Raw genomic sequence first — 22,093 nt, 5'->3', positions numbered from 1 at the left:
CAGTTTGCTCTGTGCGTTGCAGGGCACGGCGCTGCACGGGCTGCAATTGCATTGCATTGCGTGAGAGATTTGCAGTTGCATTGCACAGGGGTGTGTGCATTGCACACGGAGTGTATTGTTGCATTGCACGGAGTGTGTTGTTGCATCGTACGGAATGTGCGGTTGCATTGCACAGAGTGTGTGTGTGTGTGCATTGCACGGAGTGTGTAGTTGCATTGCACGGAATCTGTGTGCATTGCATGGAGGGTGTAGTTGCATTGCAGAGTCTTTTTTGCATTGCACGGAGTGTGTGTGCATTGCACGGAGTGTGTAGTTGCATTGAACAGAGGGTGTGTTCAGTGCACGGAGTGCGTAGTTGCATTGCACGGAGGGTTTGTGTGTGCATTGCACGGAGTGTGTATTTGCATTTGCACAGAGCGTGCTTTTGCATTGCACGGAGTGTGTAGTTACATTGAACGGAGTATGTAGTTGCATTGCACGGAGGGTTTGTGTGTGCATTGCACGGAGTGTGTAGTTGCATTGCACAGAGCGTGTTTTTTGCATTGCACGGAGTATGTAGTTGCATTGCACAGAGTGTGTGTCGGAAAAGGAAGCTGGCTCGGCGGCAGCTTTGTCAGGACTTCTTTAGGGGTTCTGGCCAGCGTCAGCCCTGTAAATTTACATATCATGATGGCAGCACAAGATGCCCCCTGCCCAAGCGGGGGCTGGAAGCTGGCAAGCAATAGCTCAATACCTTTTGCCCTTATTCCCATTTTATTTAGGGATCCAGTGGATATCGTTGCTAAAACAAACCACTTGCCAATGGAGAAGCTGTTTGCCTTGAAGGAAGTTATTTTGTAATACTTCCTCTGTAGCAAGTGATGCTTCATCAGATCCGATCTTGCTGGGTCACTTAATTAATCTTCCCACTAGGCCAGGCTGCCTGCGGCCTGAGGTCCCCTTACCTTTGTGTATGCCTACCAAGTGTGGTGAAGGCAGATATCAGGCGATGGTAGCAATTCCTGAATGGATGCAATAGTAGTTCGGCATGGCAGGATACCTTGAACCTGCACAAGGATTTTCAGGTTCATGCTGGTGCTGCTGGATCTTTGCCCTTTGGTTTTATTTCAAGGGCCGCTGGTGTGCAAAGCTATGGCCTCAAGCCCGGTGTGGTGAGGCAATCATGTGACATAACTTTTCTTGAGTTTTCCCCATTGTAGTAGCAGTTCACATGTGGCCCGAGGAGTTCAGTGACCATCGGATCTGCTTTGGGTCTGATAGCCAGGTAGTGGTGAGCGTCTTGGCAAAACAGTCCTCACGCTCCAGCAGATCCTCCGCCCCTCCGCTCACGCTTTCGAACTGCGCCGCTTAAGGTTTAATATTGTGCTTTCTACTCTCCAAATTACGGGATCCTCTAATGATGTTGCTGTCACTCTATCCCATTTTCAGATGAAGCGCTTCAGATCCTGGGCTCCAGACTCAGCTGTTGCCAGTCTTTTCCAGACCACCTGTGGCATTTTGACAACAATTAGTATTTACAGAGAGCAGCAGCCTCCATTTCCCCTTCTGCTTTTAGCTCTTATGGGATGGCCTGGATGGATTTCTTAGCCTTAGGCTGGCAGTCCTCGGCCATTCAGATGAATTAGCCCCCATCCTCTGAGCAGATCCTGCAGTATTTGGTCCACCTGCTGCAGATTGGGCGTGCTGTTATAACTATCAGAATTCAGTCCGCTGCAATGTCTGTTACACTGAAGCTTAATTGTCAGAGACCCTTGTATAAAGTTTATAGTGCGCAGGGCCTTGGAAGGTTGGAATAGGCTCCAACCTCATAGGACAGCGGGCAGGAAGTTTGTCAATTTTACCTATGTAGTATCTGCAACAAGTTAAAACTTGTCTGCTGGTTAAAGATCAAGGCGAGATTCCTTTCAGTAGTCCATTGCATTTTCGCACTGAGGGTTGGGAAAATGGTTGTTGGTGCCAGCATGGGGCTGAGAGTCTGGAGGCTTATTGCTTCAGGACTTTTCTTTATCCTTTGGAGCTTGTCTTTAGAATTGGGAACTCAAAAACAGACTTAGTGGGCAGGAGTGCCACAATCAGGGTTCCCGCCACAAGTGAGGAGGGCCCTTGCCCAGTTATGGATAACAGAATATTTGGCTTTTCATTCCCTGGGGGCTGGCCCGCTCCTAGTGCATGAAAATGGGTTCCCGTTAGCCAGGCACCAATGTGCTTACGTCGTGCACCAGTTATTACGGCCTGCGTCTTGCTTACCGCTGAACATGCCTCATTCCTTTCGAATAGGACTGCTGAAAAGGCTGCAGACTGGGAGCCTGTCAGTAGACAGGATTGTGAATACGGGTCATTGGAAGCCTTACGCTGACAAGGGTTATATCAAGAAGTGTCAAATGATGTCTGTGCTGATGCTTGTCTGTTATTTCCTTTTTTCATAGGAGCAGCTGTGCACATTTGGGTCACAGCATCGTACACTAGGCTGGCAAGCATGTTGACGAGTTTAGACTGGGGCGCCATCTCAGTCTTCCTGCCCATGTGAACATTTACTGGATGTCCAGATGGGGAATGCTTTGGGAGGAGATCCTTCCTTTGGTGTAGTCGAGTGTGACCTGTGCGGATCCTCCCGCAGTGCTGGTGGTACAGCTGGGCGAGAATGTTTGCTGTCTTCCTCCAGCATAAGTTTGCATTCCTGCATGCAAGAGGGCTTGGATTGAGTTGATGGCAGCTCTCCCTGGACTCAAAATAACTTAAGGCATTGGTTCAAGGTGGTCTAGAGGGGGGGTTGGAGCACATGTCCCCTCCAATGCGCAAAGATATTCCATTAAGGGAATCCAAGGATTCGCTATGCTTTTGCCGACCCTTTTCGAGGGGTAGGGCCACACAAGAGTCCCTGGGAGCATTTGGGGGTGAGCTTGAGTCTGATCCTGTTTCATTGCTCCCCCACGCTGTTATTTGTACTGACGATATGGTGGGGCCCAGTCGTCAGTGCTGCCCTGCTAAGGTCAGGTGCAGCTAGTCGGGAACCAATGCCTAGACAAACTACCACTGAGCAGGCCAGAAAGCATGTTAATAAGGCGGGGGACAATAGAATAAAATAAAGTAAATATAATAAAATAAAATAACAAATAAAATAAAATAGGTCCTTGCTTTAGGTGGTTCTGTAATATTGCACCCTGCTATTTTCTTCAGGGCTGTTGCCCTCTTTAGGGCAGGTGGGGTGCATCTTTCCCCTAAGGGGAACGACACCTGGCGGGATGCGATTGCCTTGGGATTCTTTGCTCCCCCACAATGTTTGCTGGTACTGACGATATGGTGGGCCCCAGTCATCAGTGCTGCCTTGCTGAGGTCAGGTGCTGCTAGTCGTGAACCAATGGGGCCTCTGCTAAGGCATGAGAATGGTTTGCCCCTATCAAGACACTAGTTTGCAAAGGTGATGCGTAAGGCGATTCTGGCTTGTGGCGGCACAGCACAAGGTTTCGCCCCCCCATTCTTTTAGGATAGGGGCTGCCACGACAGCTGCCCACTGGGGCTTGTCAGCTGCCAGAATAAAGGATTTGGGTCGCTGGAAATCAAATGCGTTCAAAGGTTATGTTCGCCGACAATTGGTATCTTACACTGCTTTTATTTTATACTTTTATTAGGTTTAGCGGTGGTCCGCATTTGGATGGTGGGGCACAGTATCGTCCATTGGGCTGGTGTCGCAGCACGGCAATCTGGATGGGGTCCAGATCTCGGCCTTCCTCCACACGTTCGGTTGTCCTGGCTGTCCAGATGAGGAATGCGCTGGTCAGAGTTCCAGCCAAGTATCCGGAGGCAGTTGCTCCTGGAGGGGCCGCCACCTGCTATTGTGGTGCAGCTGGGCGAGAACGACATGGTGACCATGGACTGCTTGTCACTACGTGCTGCAATTTTGGAGACGCTGCAGGCATGGGTGCCGACAGCAAAAATATTTTGGTCCAAACTACTGCACCGACGCATTTGGATGGGCAGTCGTTGCCCGGTAGCCACAGAGAGGGCCAGAAAACGTATCAATAAAGCGGTGGCAAAAAAGGTTGGAGAGTTGGGTGGAGACGTAATTTCCCATCCTACAATTCGTTTTCAGGCTATATCCCTTTTCAGAGATGATGGTGTGCATCTTTCGGCCTCAGGGAATGAGGCTTGGCTGGGTGCAGTGGTGGCCAAGCTGAGAGCTTGGTTGGGGTTGTGAGTGGTTTGGCGGTGAGCTGTGGGCTCCATGGCGGTTAGGCATTGGTTAAATTGGTGCTTGGAGGGGTAAGTGCCTACCCCTCCAAATGATGCGATGGGAATTCCGTTAAAGGAATCCAGGGGCTTGCCATTCTTTCGTCCTTTTTCATGGAGTTGAACTTGGGCCGTGCAAGCCCCACAGGAACATGAGGGTGAGTAGTGGGAGATTGATGCCCGACTTCACTTTCTCACCCAATACTTGTTTCCCACCCTGGCTTCCGTTGGTGTCCGGAATGCCAGCTCTGTCCCTGAGGGCATGGACAGATAGTCATAACCAATGCCTAAGCAACCACTCACATTTTTGTATTTAAATAAAGTTGTGGCCAAAATTATGCCAAAAACCTAAACAAAAATTGATGTGTGAAGTGTGAATTTTTTGGGGGTGGCAATTGTGGGACTCAACACGCAATAGTTAGCTCCAATGAACAATCAAACTACCACATTTCCCACAGGCAAAAGACATGCAAGTGCAGCTTTTAAAAATGTCAGCGGCGTGGAGCCATCATCTGCATCTTCTCTTTTATTACGAATAACCAGCAGGAGAAAGAGGAGGCGGTGACGCAGAGCTGTCATGGAGTCACATCCTTGTAGTTCCTCTACCCTTAATATGCTGCCAGAATATTTCGATGTTCTGACTTTCAGTCCTAACATGGTCAGTTCTAGGAGGATAATAAATGCACTGGGAGTCCTGTGTCATGGTCTCCTTGAAACTATGAAGGCTGCAGTTCTTAAAGAGAGATACCACGGCAGAGCAGGCCTGCATTGCATGAACCAATTCCCTCCACCTCTTCAACGACACCACCATTATCGCTCAGACATTATGGTTCCCTGTGAAATTCATCCTACTTCATTTGTCTGTGCTGCTCACCCAAAGGCACAATGTTAATAATATTACTAACTACTTGAGAACTATAACATGGACAAGGCACCAACACACAATCCCGTATTGAGCCATAATACGCTCTCTAATGAGTGCAGCGTGCACAATAAAAACATTGGGAACAAGCAGTATTGTGCCTTCCAACTGCTATCTGCAGGAGTACAGCTCTGCTGTTTGCTAGGGTGGGTTCCCACGAGGAGCTCATTGTTCCCACGAGGAGCTCATTGTGGCAGCTTTTGGAACCGTTTGTGCTTCCCCCACAGCTGTGAGGCAGCAATGCGCTGTGAATGCTCCTTTGTAGCATCATAATAGAAGTGCAGTAAAGCCTTTTTTATATTGTGTGGTAAACTATTGTGTATTATTCCTCGAGTCGGAATATATCCCGTGTGCCTCCCTCTTGCTTAGTTTTCTCAGTGAATTCTTTCCGTCTTCATTTAAAGAGCAACCTTGTGCTGTTGCTACTGCTATTGAGCCTTGACGACGCCACTAGCACCGAAGGATTGCGTTTGCTGCATTTCTGAGTCACCCTCACCTTGATCTTGTTCCAGTCCTCAAACAGCAAACACAGCAAAGGGAAGAGGAGGCGGAGAGGGATGTGAGTTGGGAGGGCAGGGGATGACGGCTTCCTCTTGAAGGTCTCCTGGGTTGCTGCTTCTCAGATCAAGACTTCTTGAATAATAGAAACGATGCATGCGGCCTATGCAAAACATCCCAGTCATCGTGTCAAGAGGCATGAAACATATATTTGAAGTGTTTCTCAACTGTCTTGAAATGTGGATAATCGCCACACATCCTCAAATTCTGGAGCAGATTTTTGTGGGTGCACAAGGGACTACAGAGGAGAGGGAGTGGAATTCCCATTGCCCGAGTTGAAGTCTGCTACATGAGCAGAACATCAGCATTGGATACAACATTCTTATCAGTCTCCCCCTTTCATTAGTTAGTTGGTCTCTAAAGTGCAACTGGATGGATTTTTTTTTTGTTCCCCCTTTCATTGTTAAGCAATAATGAATTAATGTAAGGTGTAATTTAGATTATTTACCAATCTTTCTCTCCCCCCCCCTTCCTTGCCTTCTTTATCGAGCCCAAGGGGACAAATATGCTGTCTTCCGGATGATTTGGAGTTGGACCACAGTTCCCATCAGCCCCAGCCAGCATGGCCAGTGACTAACAATGATGGGAATTTTAGTCCACAACATCTGGAGGTCATTGAACTGACTACTCGTTGTGGTCAAGGCTGACAAGAGGTTCGGGGGAACTTGAAAGCTTGTATGCTATTATGTGTCTTTTTGCTTGGATTCTGGAATTTTTCTAGCATAGCTACCTTCAGTTTTTGTGTGACTATTCAAATAAAGCAGAAACACCCGTATTTCTCTTTCTTTAGTAAGAATCGCCATGAAAAGAGTATGTGTTTTATATAAAATGTATAGGAACCATCCATTAACGCACACCCTAATAACAGATCTAAGTGCTTAGTTTGGGGGGGGGGGCTAGGGTTGGGGGGGTTCGAAGGAAACTTTCAAGATAAAAAAACCTGTCATCTTTTATACTTAAATAAGTCCTCATTGTCATGGTAAAATACTGAGCCAGGCCTGTATACATTTAGAAGGAGTATGAATTTAACTAGAAGTCCCTGTTGAATTTGCAGGCTGCTGTTTCTATCATGATTGCAAAAGTAGGAGCAGACAGGCAAGTTGTTTAAATCAAGCAAAGTGGAAATACTCCTTTCTTTGTAATTCTATTGGAAGTCAAAATGCAGGATGAAATAATATTCAGTGTATCAGTGTGTGTGTGTGTGTGTGTGTGTGTGTGTGTGTGTGTGTGTGTATAATCAGCCCCTCTTTCCATTCCACCAAGATTCTCAACGGCTGTGGATGTACAACCATATGGTTGGAGTTTGCTCACAACTGGGTACTTGGCTGTGCAATTAAACAGGCAGTTTGGGAATGAGGAACATTAGATACCATATTTTTTCTTATGAATAACTACCATTTATTGGCCTGGTTTGCACTTCATGCTAAGCCAAACCTTGGCTTTGTGCAAATGAGTGGGCTCCTAGAGAGAAGCTCCCAGCCACTTTGCTTCTCCTGTCTTTTGGGCAGTCACATTGCATTTGACTCAGCAGGTCATCCAAAAAGGGGCTATTGGTTAAGTTCTCTCCTTACTAACTAGCTGTTTGCTCTCGGTTGTAGCTCATCTCTTAGATCAGAGCAGCACAGCATCCAAAAGGACTGAGGAGGAGCAAAACAGCTGGGAGCTGGCTACCTACATGAATGCAGAGTCAGATTTAGGAGAACACGGCCACAGGGGAGTGCAAGAGGGGGGCACAGAATTCTGATGTGGAACAGGGTGCCACTGAAAGTTGAGACCCCAAGGTCTGCCACTGCTTGCTGTGAACCACAAGCATACAAGAAAGGCAACAACTGTCAGCTCAAATTAGCAAAACAATAAGCACCACTACATCTACCTTAGTCTACACATACAGATTGATATATGCCATCCAAATAGGTATCCATATAAAGTTGGTGTTTATGTAGGTTCAAATATAACAAGGGTATTAAGGTCTTGTGTATTCATCCTTCCAGGCTCAAAGTCTCCTAGTGACTTGTTGTCCTGCTATTTGTCTGCATACTACATTTGCAAGTATCAAGGATTTCACCAATCCAAAGCTGATATGGACAACAACCTCAGGCCAAAAAGGAATTATCATTGGCCATGCTCACAGTGAGGCACTTCTCGCATTACACCTCCAGCACCCATCTATCTGAATTATACAATGCCTTCCTATAGTGGTGCTGTATACCTGAAATATCACCTTTTTGCTAAATCAATCTCAATTCTGAGTGAATGGAAATATTTTTAATTACAGCACCTAGAATCATAGAGTTGGAAGAGACCACAAGGGCCATCGAGTCCAACCCCCTGCCAAGCAGGAAACACCATCAGAGCACTTCTGACATATGGTTGTCAAGCCTCTGCTTAAAGACCTCCAAAGAAGGAGACTCCACCACACTGTTGGTGTCTATTTATGGACCATCTGGTTTAAGTGCCTTAAGGTAAAGGTAAAGGGACCCCTGACCATTAGGTCCAGTTGTGACCAACTCTGGGGTTGCGCGCTCATCTCGCTTTATTGGCCGAGGGAGCCGTGCTTTAGCATCCAACAAATTGATAGAAGAATTGGATCTTCACAAAAAGCTAAAACCATAACTGTTTACAAATGTTTATTGGAATCCTGAAAAATAAAAGTTCAGGAACGTAAGAAATAATTGAACAGGGAGTTAGAATATGCTATACAGCCTACATGATGGAAAGTTTCTTTAGAATCTTTACAGAGCCATGTCCATTCCAAGTCAGGGGTCTGGAAACATAGGGCTGTATCCCATGAAGTCCTCCTGGTAGTAGAAGGTCTTGTTTTCAGAATGGATCTTCCCTCTCCTCATGTGTTCTCTGCACTGGCACCCCAAATCTGCTCCAGGAGGTTGCAAGAAGCCCTATAGTAGATTTGGAATGCCTGGAGGGAGGAGAGGGAGGGGGAGTTCATTTGCACAAGTGGACATCCTTGAAAAACTGGAACTTCATTCAATACAACATAAATTTACCATAACATAAAGAAAATGGGCCGGGAGCAAATATCCCTTCTCTACTACATCTCTATTGTAAACAGGAGTGTGGTAGCCACCAGGATTCCTTTGCCTCATAATTTGGCTTAAAGAAGGCTGGGGACAAAGGAATCAAAGATAAACTGAAGCATGGGAAGGGGGGCGGGGAGTAGAAAAATTAAAAAAAAAATTAATTCTTGGAAGATACATTTTGGGAACTATTTTATATTGTCTATAGCAAAAGGAATTAAATCCAGCAACTTAAATAAGTTAATTAAACTTGAAAGACCCAGGTGAAAAAGATTTGAAAATGTGGAAAGGTTAACAAAACAGTTTGTTGCTCTGTCATACCCATCAAGTCCAAGCTACTTAATACACCAGTTGTCAAGTCATAAGCCAAGCTAAGCATGTACAAAAACAAATTCTCTACTGTGTACACAGTATAATTGAAATAATCAAAGCATTAAGCACAATTACCTCTAAGCGCAACAAAAAGCAAGCAGCTAATGATAGCATAATGATTTCCAGTCAGCCTCTTGCACTCTCAAATATCCTTAGACGTGCCCATATCCAGGGATCTACTTTAACCCCTCCACATAGGTAAAGACAATTTAGAAAATCCTTATTGGACAGATTTTATAGCCCCCCTACCCCTAGAGGCAATTGAGGAAAAAGCAATTAGGTGCTATAGATTTATAAAACATGTTCTAAGATATTTTCTAAGTGAGATTATATTGCCCAGGAAGGCACAATCTGTGGCCTTGGCTACAAGGTGTTGGGTGAAAAAAGGTCTAATCTTTATTGACTACAGTGGACAGTGGGGTTGACATGGAAGCAGGGTAAGGATCATTTCCTCATTCCCCTCAGCCCCTGCTGGTGAATGGTACTCCATCAGATTAGGAAAGAATCCAACCTCACTCCATGGGAATCACCCACCATTGAACCATGGTGTGGTGCAAACCAAACTTCCAGGGTCTTATTGGGAGATCAGGGAAGAGATTTTGGGTTTAGCACCTTCCCTGTTCTTGCCCAGAAGGTCCAAACCTGGTGGAAATCTACATCTGTGTCTCTGGTTGGTGAGAACAGGACGCTGGACTAGATGGGCCATTGGCCTGACCCAGAAGGCTCATCTTATGTTCTTACAGGAGGAGGTCAGAACATCAAACTAAAGCTGGATTATAGAGTTTCTCCATTTTCCTTTCCTTTTTTATTGTTACTGTGATACCTCGGTTTTTGAACGTACCGTATTTTTTGCTCTGTAAGACTCACCTTTTCCCTCCTAAAAAGTAAGGGGAAATGTGTGTGCGTCTTATGGAGTGAATGCAGGCTGCGCAGCTATCCCAGAAGCCAGAACAGCAAGAGGGATTGCTGCTTTTGCTCTGCAGCGATCCCTCTTGTTGTTCTGGCTTCTTCTTCTTCTTCTTTTTAATTCTTTTTATTGGGTTTCAGTTGCAACATCAAAGAAAAAAAACCAAAAGAGAAAACAAAAAACGAAACAACAGTTTCAGGGAAAAAAATGGAAAACAAGAAAGAAAAAATATCCATACATAACACCAAAAAAAAATCAATTTCTGTTACAGTTCTTTATCTTATTCTTTAAATCTTTATATATTTAAATATTTAGATCTTTCTTCTACACCCCTATTGACCTCCTTCCCTCCCAATTTCGGGCTTCTTGATGAAAAGAAATTTCATGTTCTGGCAGCTATCCCAGAAGCCAGAACAGCAAGAGGGATTGCTGTTTTTGCTGTGCAGTGATCCCTTTTGTTGTTCTGGCTTCTGACATTCAGAATATTTTTTTTCTTGTTTTCCTCCTCCAAAAACTAGGTGCGTCTTGTGGTCTGGTGCATCTCATAGAGCGAAAAATATGTAAATTCATTCTGGAAGACTGTTCCGAGTTCCAAAACACTTGAAAACTGAAGCATTTACTTACAGAAGCATTTACTTACGGAAAACTCAATATGGAAGCCACAGGGCACGTTCGATTTCCCAAAAGTGTTTGAAAACTGAAGCAGTTACTTCCGGGTTTCTGGCATTTGAAAACCGAAACATTTGTCAATGGAGACATTCAAAAACCAAAGTACCACTATATTAGAAAAATGCTTCTGTTTGGGGGATGTTCTGACAGTCTTTTAACCACTTCGTCCAGTTTTTGTCCATGCCTTGGAAATTGGAAAGTTGACTGCCAATACCAAGCCTGCTCCCCCCCCCAGGTGGGATTTAATGAGGATAAGGCTTCCCTGAGCTTAAGTCGAGTAAATAAAATCTTGTTACTAGCCTGATAATTCTTCAAGGCAAACCTTTCAAATTAAATGAGATTTTAGACAGCCAGCAGGAAGGAGCAATGGGATATGTATGAATATAATTAGCATAATGGATATCTGGTCTTTTACTGATTTCTCCTAATTGCTCTATCAACAACAACAACAGCGATACACTGGCCCTGTCCTGCCATCTCTTGATCTACAGAAAAGGAACCAAGATAAGGAAAATGTTAATCAGCCCAATTTTTTAAACAACAATTGAAAAAATGCATTAAAAAGTCTTGATCTTACTGGGCAATTATAATCTCCAGGAAACCAGCTTGAATTGCTGCAATTCAATACAGCAGCATATTAACATGGGCACTTAAAAACATTAACAATAAATACAGCTATACCAGCATGCAAGTTAATTAGCTGGCTGCATACACACATACAGAGAGACAAGTGGTCCACTGAAGCTTCTCTTTCACTGCTGTAATGTTTGGAAACAATTCCTGGTGCAATTTATTCTGATACTGCATGCTTCACCTTGATTTTCCTTATGTGATGCAATTTGTGCAATGTGATGTCATAACCAAGCTCAGTTTCTAGACAAAGTCTAGCATCATGTCTGTATGAAAACATTGACCTGCTCTGGACATCTGTGCTCTTAAATCCCAACATGCAGGACTTCAGAAATAAAGAACATGCACTCGGCACATGCTCCATGACACTTTTTTCAATTGTTCCTAGCACTGATAAAAGATGTCAGAATGAGTCCACATATAGCCTGATCACATTCTGACAGAAAATAAAAAAGAAATCTCTTTCAAAAAAATGTAGCCTACAAGAGTACCTCTAGATGGATGTGCCTGAAATTTGGCATGCTTACTTTGGTTTGCAAATTCCATCCACTTATGTGAAGCTGGAAGGAGGTTATATCATTTTTTATATTCCCCATTATAGTAGATGGGGGAGCTGCACAGCTTTGAATTTAAGAGATTAGAGTCAGTCCTAAACAACAAACTGAATTCGAATAAAGCGTGTTCTCCCTAACAGAGAGCACGTGTTGCGGTTGGGGAAACAGGCCACCCTGCAGTGACTAGGCAAATTTGGTGAGGAACCCAAGCCTTTAAGTGGTTAACTTTGGGTTGCTGGGGAGTTTTGATTGTTGCCAATTTGGAGGAGGGGTCAGAGTCTTTAAATACAGGGGCCAGACGTAGGACGTCCTCTTGGCCATTTTTGCACCGGATCATTTGGAGCACTTGGACAATCTTCTCATTGTCTGGTTACATTTCTTTATTTCTTTATTTCCCCTTTCTTTTTAATCCTCTCTAGTCCCTTAAATAATTTAATTCCCCCCTTTTCCTGTTCTATTTCCCACCCCACCCCTTACCCTGCCCTGTGGGAAGATTCTCCCTATAGCCGTGGCTTGCCTTTCCCAATAGGGAAAGAGCCCCCGTTAGGGGCTTTCTTTCGCAAAAGGTTTCCCCCATTTCTCTCGTTGAAATTGTGGGGCTAGTCAGGGCTATTCCCAGCTTAGCTGGAATCACTTTCGTTTATAGTATCCCCGAAGGTTGGCTTTAATTTGAGTGTGTGCAGCGCTGTTGGCCAAATTTTAAGCTAGCCTTGGGTGGGAGCACTAATTTGGCTTCCTTTAATATTGCTATGAGACTAAGATTTTCAAGAGCAGAAACAGGGAGGCCTATTCGGCCTGCACATTAACTTCCAAGCCTAAGTCTGCTACAGGTAGCAGTTAATTGTTAAGTCTCTGTAACGTGACTCATTCTCGCTATAGGAATGTATCTGCTTGCAGGCCCAGTTGCTCCTAATGTATATCTGAGGCAGACGGCCCCAGAGGCTCTCTGCCTCCAAGGATTAGAGCACTCTGTATATGCTCTTGAACTATGCCATTTCTGAACAAGTTTATTTTCTTTAAGTTTGTTTTGCCCTGATAGTGGTGAATGCCATTTTAGAGACGAGCCATTGTGGCTTAGTGGCTAAAGTGTAAGACTAGGACCTGGGAGACAGGGTTCATAACCCCCTCTTAGCCATTGTTATAACAAAACAAAACTAACTGCTCCTTTTAGGCTATTCTGTTGCTGGGTAGTTCTGCCCATTTGTGATAAAAGAACTTTGGGTTTTCTTGAAGGGGTGCTTCCTTCTAAAAGGGCAAGCTGTGGGCTACCTCAACTCTCCTATTTCACTGGAAACAATTATGCCTGGCCTAGCAGGTGATCCTAGGGCTTTGTCCTAGAATTTGATGGCCTGGAAGCGTTTCCGGCCTGAATAGTGTCCTTATGTGGTCTATAAGCATTGGTTTCACTGGGTCAGCGCATAGTGCCGGTAATGCCCAGGTTGCAGGATTGGTCCCTGTATGGGACAGCTGCATGCTCCCCCATTGCTCTACCTGGACACCTAGGTCCTTTTGGTGTTTACCTCACTGCGAGGGATGTAACGGGCGCCACGTTTGCAATATGCAAGTGGGAGAAAGCACCTTTGCGTGCCCGCATTGCAGTTTGTTCTGTGCGTTGCAGGGCACAGCGCTGCACGGGCTGCAATTGCATTGCATTGCGTGAGAGATTTGCAGTTGCATTGCACAGGGGTGTGTGCATTGCACAGAGAGTGTATTGTTGCATTGCACAGGGGTGTGTTGTTGCATTGCACGGAGTGTGTTGTTGCATCGTACGGAAGGTGCGGTTGCATTGCACAGAGAGTGTGTGTGTGCATTGCGCGGAGTGTGTAGTTGCATTGCACGGAATTTGTGTGCATTGCATGGAGGGTGTAGTTGCATTGCACAGAGTCTGTTTTTTGCATTGCACAGAGTGTGTGTGCATTGCACAGAGTGCGTAGTTGCATTGCACAGAGGGTTTGTGTGTGCATTGCACGGAGTGTGTAGTTGCATTGAACGGAGGGTGTGTGCAGTGCACAGAGTGTGTAGTTGCATTGCACAGAGCGTGTTTTTTGCATTGCACGGAGTGTGTAGTTGCATTGAACGGAGTATGTAGTTGCATTGCACGGAGGGTTTGTGTGTGCATTGCACGGAGTGTGCAGTTGCATTGCACAGAGCGTGTTTTTTGCATTGCACAGAGTGTGTGTCGGAAAAGGAAGCTGGCTCGGCGGCAGCTTTGTCAGGACTTCTTTAGGGGTTCTGGCCAGCGTCGGCCCTGTAAATTTGCATATCATGATGGCAGCACAAGATGCCCCCTGCCCAAGCGGGGGCTGGAAGCTGGCAAGCAATAGCTCAATACCTTTTGCCCTTATTCCCATTTTATTTAGGGATCCAGTGGATATCGTTGCTAAAACAAACCACTTGCCTATGGAGAAGCTGTCTGCCTTGAAGAAAGTTATTTTGTAATACTTCCTCTGGGCCACTTAATTAATCTTCCCACTAGGCCAAGCTGCCTGCGGCCTGAGGTGCCCTTACCTTTGTGTATGCCTACCAAGTGTGGTGAAGGCAGATATCAGGCGATGGTAGCAATTCCTGAATGGATGCAATAGTAGTTCGTCATGGCAGGATACCTTGAACCTGCACAAGGATTTTCAGGTTCATGCTGGTGCTGCTGGATCTTTGCCCTTTGGTTTTATTTCAAGGGCCACTGGTGTGCAAAGCTATGGCCTCAAGCCCGGTGTGATGAGGCAATCATGTGACATAACTTTTCTTGAGTTTTCCCCATTGTAGTAGCAGTTCACATGTGGCCCGAGGAGTTCAGTGACCATCGGATCTGCTTTTGGTCTGATAACCAGGTAGTGGTGAGCGTCTTGGCAAAACAGTCCTCACGCTCCAGCAGATTCTCCGCCCCTCCGCTCACGCTTTCGGACTGCGCCGCTTAAGGTTTAATATTGTGCTTTCCTCTCTCCAAATTACGGGATCCTCTAATGATGTTGCTGTCACTCTATCCCATTTTCAGATGAAGTGCTTCAGATCTCAGCTGTTGCCAGACTTTTCCAGACCACCTGTGGCATTTTGACAACAATTAGTATTTACAGAGAGCAGCAGCTTCCATTTCCCCTTCTGCTTTTAGCTCTTATGGGATGGCCTGGATGGATTTCTTAGCCTTAAGCTGGCAGTCCTCGGCCATTCAGATGAATTGGCCCCTATCCTCTGAGCAGATCCTGCAGTATTTGGTCCACCTGCTGCAGATTGGGCGTGCTGTTATAACTATCAGAATTCAGTCCGCTGCAATATCTGTTACACTGAAGCTTAATTTTCAGAGACCCTTGTATAAAGTTTATAGTGCGCAGGGCCTTGGAAGGTTGGAATAGGCTCCAACCTCATAGGACAGCGGGCAGGAAGTTTGTCAATTTTACCTATGTAGTATCTGCAACAAGTTAAAACTTGTCTGCTGGTTAAAGATCAAGGCGAGATTCCTTTCAGTAGTCCATTGCATTTTCGCACTGAGGGTTAGGAAAATGGTTGTTGGTGCCAGCATGGGGCTGAGAGTCTGGAGGCTTATTGCTTCAGGACTTTTCCTTATCCTTTGGAGCTTGTCTTTAGAATCGGGAACTCAAAAACAGACTTAGTGGGCAGGAGTGCCACAATCAGGGTTCCCGCCACAAGTGAGGAGGGCCCTTGCCTGGTTATGGATAACATAATATTTGGCTTTTCATTCCCTGGGGGCTGGCCCGCTCCTAGTGCATGAAAATGGGTTCCCGTTAGCCAGGCATCAATGTGCTTACGTCATGCACCAGTTATCACAGCCTGCGGCTTGCTTACCGCTGAACACGCCTCATTCCTTCCGAATAGGACTGCTGCAAGGGCCGCACACTGGGGTCCTTGTCAGTAGACAGGATTGTGAATACGGGTCATTGGAAGTCTGACGCTGACAAGGGTTATATCAAGAAGTGTCAAATGATGTCTGTGCTGATGCTTGTCTGTTATTTCCTTTTTTCATAGGAGCAGCTGTGCACATTTGGGTCACAGCATCGTACACTAGGCTGACAAGCATGTTGACGAGTTTGGAATGGGGCGCCATCTCAGTCTTCCTGCCCATGTGAACATTTACTGGATGTCCAGATGGGGAATGCTTTGGGAGGAGATCCTTCCTTTGGTGTGGTCGAGTGTGACCTGTGCAGGTCCTCCCGCAGTGCTGGTGGTACAGCTGGGCGAGAATATTTGCTGTCTTCCTCCAGCATAAGTTTGCATTCCTGCATGCAAGAGGACTTGGATTGAGTTGATGGCAGCTCTCCCTGGACTCAAAATAATTTAAGGCATTGGTTCAAGGTGGTCTGGAGGGGGGGGTTGGAGCACCTATCCCCTCCAATGCGCAAAGATATTCCATTAAGGGAATCCAAGGATTCGCTATGCTTTTGTCGACCCTTTTCGAGGGGTAGGGCCACACAAGAGTCCCTGGGAGCATTTGGGGGTGAGCTTGAGTCTGATCCTGTTTCATTGCTCCCCCACACTGTTTATTTTTACTGACGATATGGTGGGGCCCAGTCATCGGTGCTGCCCTGCTAAGGTCAGGTGCAGCTAGTCGGGAACCAATGCCTAGACAAACTACCACTGAGCAGGCCAGAAAGCATGTTAATAAGGTGGTAGACAATAGAATAAAATAAAGTAAATATAATAAAATAAAATAACAAATAAAATAAAATAGGCCCTTGCTTTAGGTGGTTCTGTAATATTGCACCCTGCTATTTTCTTCAAGGCTGTTGCCCTCTTTAGGGCAGATGGGGTGCATCTTTCCCCTAAGGGGAACGACGCCTGGCGGGATGCGATTGCCTTGGGATTATTAGCTTCCCCACAATGTTTGCTGGTACTGACGATATGGTGGGGCCCAGTCATCAGTGCTGCCCTGCTGAGGTCAGGTGCTGCTAGTCGTGAACCAATGGGGCCTCTGCTAAGGCATGAGAATGGTTTGCCCCTGTCAAGACACCAGTTTGCAAAGGTGATGCGTAAGGCGATTCTGGCTTGTGGCGGCACAGCACAAGGTTTCGCCCCCCATTCTTTTAGGATAGGGGCTGCCACGACAGCTGCCCACTGGGGCTTGTCAGCTGCCAGAATAAAGGATTTGGGTCGCTGGAAATCAAATGCGTTCAAAGGTTATGTTCGCTGACAATTGGTATCTTACACTGCTTTTATTTTATACTTTTATTAGGTTTAGCGGTGGTCCGCATTTGGATGGTGGGGCACAGTATCGTCCATTGGGCTGGCGTCGCAGCACAGCAATCTGGATGGGGTCCAGATCTCGGTCTTCCTCCACACGTTCAGTTGTCCTGGCTGTCCAGATGAGGAATGCGCTGGTCAGAGTTCCTGCCAAGTATCCGGAGGCAGTTGCTCCTGGAGGGGCCGCCAGCTGCTATTGTGGTGCAGCTGGGCGAGAACGACATAGTGACCATGGACTGCTCGTCACTACGTGCTGCAATTTTGGGTGACCTGGAGACGCTGCGGGCAATGGTGCCAACAGCGAGAATCTTTTGGTCAAAGCTCTTGCAACGCTGCGTTTGGAGGGGCAGTCGTTGCCCGGCCGCCACTGAAAGGGCCAGAAAACGCATCAATGCTGCGGTGGTCAAAAAGGTTTTGGAGCTGGGTGGTGATGTGATTTCCCACCCCAAGATTCTTTTTCAGAGGCCATCCTTTTTTCCCCCCAGTGCTGATGGTGTGCACCTTTCTGCTTCAGGGAATGAGGCTTGGATTGGTGCGGTGGTGACCAAGCTGAGGTCTTGGTTGAGGCTGTGAGTGGTTTGGCGGTGAGCTGAGGGCTCCATGGCGGTTAGGCATTGGTTAAATTGGTGCTTGGAGGGGTAAGTGCCTATCCCTCCAAATGATGCGAAGGGAATTCCGTTAAAGGAATCCAGGGGCTTGCCATTCTTTTCGTCCTTGTCCCCGGAGTCGGACTTGGGCCGTGCAAGCCCCACCGGAACATGAGGGTGAGAAGTGTTAGTCTGATTCCCAGCTTCATTTCTCACCCAATACTTGTTTCCCACGCTGGCTTCCGCTGGAATCCGGAAGGGCCAGCTCTGTCCCTGAGGGCATGGACAGATAGTCAACCAATGCCTAAGCAACCACTCACATTTTTTGTATTTTAATAAAGTTGTGGCCAAAATTATGCCAAAAACCTTAAACAAAAAAAATCATGTGTGAAGTGTGAATTTTTTGGTGGGTGGCATTGTGGGACTCAACACGCAAAGCGTGTTCTCCCTAACAGAGAGCACGTGTTGCGGTTGGGGAAACAGGCCACCCTGCAGTGACTAGGCAAATTTGGTGAGGAACCCAAGCCTTTAAGTGGTTAACTTTGGGTTGCTGGGGAGTTTTGATTGTTGCCAATTTGGAGGAGGGGTCAGAGTCTTTAAATACAGGGGCCAGACGTAGGACGTCCTCTTGGCCATTTTTGCACCGGATCACCCGCCCTCCCTCCCTTTTATAGGGTGGTTTTTTCATATCGCTTGACCTTGCTATGCCTGTCATGGGGTCGTTCGCCTTGGTGCGGGGGCCTGGTAGGAATTTTGCCATCTGGCTGATTGGCTGGTGCCATTTGGTTTTTGCCTACTGCGTAGCAAATCGTCACAACTTGTAAGGTTGGCGGTTAGGCATTGGTTAAATTGGTGCTTGGAGGGGTAAGTGCCTATCCCTCCAAATGATGCGAAGGGAATTCCGTTAAAGGAATCCAGGGGCTTGCCATTCTTTTCGTCCTTGTCCCCGGAGTCGGACTTGGGCCGTGCAAGCCCCACCGGAACATGAGGGTGAGAAGTGTTAGTCTGATTCCCAGCTTCATTTCTCACCCAATACTTGTTTCCCACGCTGGCTTCCGCTGGAATCCGGAAGGGCCAGCTCTGTCCCTGAGGGCATGGACAGATAGTCAACCAATGCCTAAGCAACCACTCACATTTTTTGTATTTTAATAAAGTTGTGGCCAAAATTATGCCAAAAACCTTAAACAAAAAAAATCATGTGTGAAGTGTGAATTTTTTGGTGGGTGGCATTGTGGGACTCAACACGCAACGCAAATTAACAGATCATATTTTGTCCCAAATAATGAATAGTATGACACAAAACTGATATAAAGCAGACCAGGCTGCTTTCAAATTCTACAAATACAGGAATCAGCTTTGTTGGGCAAATGTGATTGGTTGGTGAAGGCCCGCCAAATTTAAGGCAGGAGGAGGCTGCTTCAAAGAGCACTATTTACAAAGTGCTTTAAGACAGTGCCCATGTTCTGGTTAAAGCCTTTGAAGGTTCGAACAGCAGCATGTGGACTGTCTTAAAGGTCTTTGCAAAAATGTCCTTTGAACCAGCGTCCACTCCATTTATCGTAGCTCATCAATAGACTCAGCCACATTAGTAAAAAGAAAACGCTATAAATGCTTACAACACTGTGACATCAGATTGCGCTGTAGAGGTAAAATAGGAACTCTATAAAATTTTCCATTGTGAGCTTTACAATGTTTTTTTTCAGAGTGTTTTCAGAGTGTGTTTTTTAAAATAGTTGTATAGATGCAGCCAATGTTTAAAGGAGATTCTGCTGCTTAAAGTGTTTTGCAAAAAATCAGTCTTCCTTCCATCTCCTTTAAACATTACTGGAGCACGGGGGGACAGCTTCAAACAGCAATTTTGCAAAATGCCTTGTGGGCCAAACTGGAACCCCCTGGTGGGCCACATATGGGTCTGAGGTTCCTCACCTTTGCCCAGACACAATCAAAGTCAATTTCCCTCTCTGCTGTTGAATTCCAGGAGGTAAAATTACACTAAGTTCTAGCTATTTCAACTTCACTATTAAAGAAAAATCTATCTTTCCCTCTCCTAACATGTTTGCAGGGCTTTTCACGTTAAGAGTAGTTCACTATCTATTAGGTTAATTCTGCTGCAATGAGGAGTGCATGTGAGACATATGTGAAAGAACTACTGTGTCAATAGTTGTTTTGTTTTAAGAGGAAATCACATCTCTGCAATCGGAAGGCTAGACTTCAAGCTTGGGTAGCTTTGGCACAGCAGCTGGTGAAATTAATACACTTTGCATAAATGGATTTAACTAAGTAAACAACCAGTATGTTGTTTAGCTTTCTTAATGTGTTCCAATATCAGATGTCATTAATGGAATTCAAGAGTTTAATTCTTTCCCTGCTTAAAAGCTTTTATTTATAATAGCTTTGTTGGGTATTAATGCTGCACATTTAAATTTCAATAATTAGAGAAGTTTGTTTTTAAAGTCCCGGGAGTTCGCTTGTTGTTCTTAATAATGCAACTACTCAGTAAGATTTCTTTTCTTTTACAGAGCAACACTGAGTTTTAGTTTCAGAATGACCTGCTTTATTCAGACACTATAGGCTCACCCACATTTCTGCTTATCCCATGCCTTTCTGGGCATGGATCTAAGTGGTTTTTCCTTTGTCCTGCTTCTTTGCCCAGGAAAACCCACTCTTTAGTGCTAAATCAGAACAAATTGCAACAAACGGCAGACAATCTGGTTGCTGTTTGTTGCAATTCGGCAGTAAGCGATAGGTTTTCTTCGGGAAAGCTGTGGGTCAAATGGAAGTGGATGAGCCCTAGGTCCCTAAGAACTCCCTGAATCAGGGGTCAGCAAACTTTTTTCAACAGGGGCCAGTCCACTGTCCCTCAGACCTTGTGGGGGACTGGACTATATTTTGGGGGGGGGGGAATGAATGGAATTCCTATGCCCAACAAATAACCCAGAGATGCATTTTAAATAAAAGGACACATTCTACTCATGTAAAATCATGCTGATTCCCAGACCATCCATGGGCTGGATTTAGAAGGTGATTGGGCCGGATCTGGCCCCCGGGCCTTAGTTTGCCTACCCATGCCCTGGATTATACAACAGGTATTCAAAGGCAATGGTCATCCGGGTACCTGTCAGGTAGGTGAATCCAATGCACTAGCTAGGATGATGCAAACATGTGAGGTGGCTGGTGTAAAATTGCTTTTGTTCAGTTCCAACAATTTGGCACAAATGTGGATAGACACTTGGTGGGAGAAAGGCGGTGAGTCCGCTTGCCTTGTTGGACCAAGACAATTATATTAAATGAAATGTAATTTTCCTCAGTTTAAAATATCTTTTAATCTAGTTTGCATTGGTATACTTTCCAGTCCCTTCCTAGAATTTTATTGTGAGCAACTGAGAAAACATAAGTTATTGGGTGGTTATATGAATTCAGTTAAATAATAAACCTACCAAATATGTATTTGTTTTGAGAGAAAATCTACCCCATTTTTCTGCCCAACCTGTTCTTCAGCATGAATGGACTTCCAAATAAGCCACCTGAATAATTTTAAACCAGTAGGCCACTTCTCTAGGAGTGGTTCAGCAATGTAAAGCATGGCTGCAGAATCCTTGGAGCTTTCCAGAGAAAGTCTTTGGGTACTAAATACCCTGGAACAAAGGCAAAACGAAGGACCATTCTCTACATGATCAATAAGACCACATTTCCAACCCCATTGTGACATGAAGTCTCTGTTCTTTAGGTAGGATGACACCAACTGATGAGTACTTTATGTTCCAGTAAGGTTTCATTTGTGGCACATGTGCCTACTCAGACTATAATATTGTATAAATTCTTCCACTCTATTAATCACCACAGCACTGCCAAAAGAATCACGTCTATTTTTATGTGAGGTCCTGGCTCCGTTAGGGCACATGAAAAAGTGTCTGTTTATTTGGAGCAAGCATTTCATGCTTCAATGAATCCAAGATTTCGTAGCTGGGTGTCAAATGTAGGAAGAACCTTGGAAAGAAAGCAGAACTCCTCACATACAATTAGAGAATCTGACAACTCCACAATGTTGGCATTTTAAGTCCAACCAACTTACTTCTGAAATAACTTGGAAGTCCAAACAAAACTATATGACTGAATGAGTATTTGGGCTCCCGTACGGGCAGGGGTACCTTTACCTTTACCTTTTTACTGACCTCTGCAAAAGCCTTTGACTGTGTCGACCACAGCAAACTATGGCAAGTTCTTAAAGAAATGGGAGTGCCTGATCACCTCATCTGTCTCCTGAGAAATCTCTATGTGGGACAAGAAGCTACAGTTAGAACTGGATATGGAACAACTGATTGGTTCAAAATTGGGAAAGGAGTACAACAAGGCTGTACATAGTCTCCCTGCTTATTTAACTTATATGCAGAATTCATCATGCGAAAGGCTGGACTGGATGAATCCCAAGCCGGAATTAAGAT

The 22,093-nt window shown here is 45.5% G+C and overlaps 1 protein-coding gene across 1 annotated transcript in view; it reads left to right on the top strand.

Annotated features, from left to right (window-relative positions):
- The window catches only part of FANCF (FA complementation group F), a 327,076-nt gene that overhangs the window by 24,217 nt on the left and 280,766 nt on the right, over positions 1–22,093 (top strand). The gene's annotated exons all lie outside the window — the stretch shown is intronic.

This window comes from Podarcis melisellensis, assembly GCF_964234715.1.
Source record: "Podarcis melisellensis genome assembly, chromosome: 1".
Classification (NCBI taxonomy): Eukaryota; Metazoa; Chordata; class Lepidosauria; order Squamata; family Lacertidae; genus Podarcis; species Podarcis melisellensis.
The sequence above is the reverse complement of the archived record's forward strand: the minus strand, read 5'-3'. Positions and strand labels throughout refer to the sequence as shown.